The sequence below is a fragment of the Octodon degus genome, unplaced genomic scaffold, assembly GCF_000260255.1.
Source record: "Octodon degus isolate 3935 unplaced genomic scaffold, OctDeg1.0 scaffold00309, whole genome shotgun sequence".
In the NCBI taxonomy this organism is placed as follows: Eukaryota; Metazoa; Chordata; class Mammalia; order Rodentia; family Octodontidae; genus Octodon; species Octodon degus.
Genome location: NW_004524885.1, coordinates 1833784 through 1835217, shown reverse-complemented (window position 1 = coordinate 1835217; position 1434 = coordinate 1833784).

The window sequence follows — 1434 nt, the reverse complement described above, 5'->3', positions numbered from 1 at the left end:
GAAAAATTGATTAGGTAGATCTTTACAGATAATTTCACCCAGGAACAACAGTATGCACATTCTTTTCAGCTGTACATTTGACATTTCCCAAGTAGACCATGCACTAACACAGAGAACATTCTTAATTAAATGCAAAGGAATTAAAATTATCCTGTACATTCTATTTGATCACAGTGCAATAAATCTAAAATTTATTTACAAAAGAAACTATAAAAACACTACAAACACATGGAAATTAAATAACAACCTCCTAAATAACCAAAATTAAAAACTATTTACAATCAAATGAAAATGCAGATACAACTTACAGAAACCTGTGGGATGCAATGAAATCTGTCTGAAGAGGAAAATTTAGTCATAAAATAGGACATTAGGAAAACAGAAGAAGCCCAAACAAATTATCTTATGCTGCATCTCAATTTCCTGGAAAATGAAGGGCAAATCATGGGCCAGCCAGATAGCTCAGCATACTAAATTGGCTGGTTAGGCAGGTGTAGGGACCAGGGTTCAGTCACCTGCATGCCATGCCAGCCCTGCCCCTGGGGGCCCCCAGAGAGGGAAAATGAGACTGAGTTTTGTGGTACACACCTGTCATCTCAGCACAAGGGAGGCTGAAAATATGACGATTCCTAGGAGTCTGATTTGTGTAATGAGACCCTGTAGACTCTGTATTAAATACATTAGAAAATATAGAAAAGAAGGGTAAGTCAAGCCCAAAGCCCAAAGAAGGCAGGAAATTATAAATGTTACAGCAGAAGTGAATGAAATAGAGACACAAAAATACTTAGAATAAATAAATCGAAGTATTGGTTCTTGGAAAGAATAAATAAAATTGATAAATCCCTAGCAAACCTCAACTAAAAAAGCAAAGAAAACACAAAATTTCATGCGATAAGGAAAGTGAAAAAATCATTACAGATCCAAGATAAACTCAGAAGATCATCAATACATACTTCCAAAACCTTTACCCTTACAGAACGGAAAATACAGAGGAAATGAACGGTTTCCTAGATACATACGAAATGCCAAATCTGAGTGAAGAAGATATACAAACTCTGAATAACCCAATAGATAGAAGCTAAATTGAAAATGTGATTTAAAAAAAAAAACAAAGTTACCAACAATGAAAAGCCCATGTCCTAATCGATTTACAGCTGATTTCTAGAGGACATTCAGAGAAGAATTAATGACATCTTTTCTCAAAGTCTTCAATGAAAATGAAAGTGATGCAATTCTCCAAAACTCATTTCTGGAAGGAAGTATTACTCCCATTGCAGAACCAAAGAAAGAGCCAATGAGAAAAGAGAACTACAAGCCCATCTCTCTAATGAAAATAGATGCAAAAGTTCTCAATAAAATAGTAGCACATAGAGTGCAGCAAATCATCAAGAAGATTATATATCATGATCAAGTGGGATTCATCCCAAGGATGCA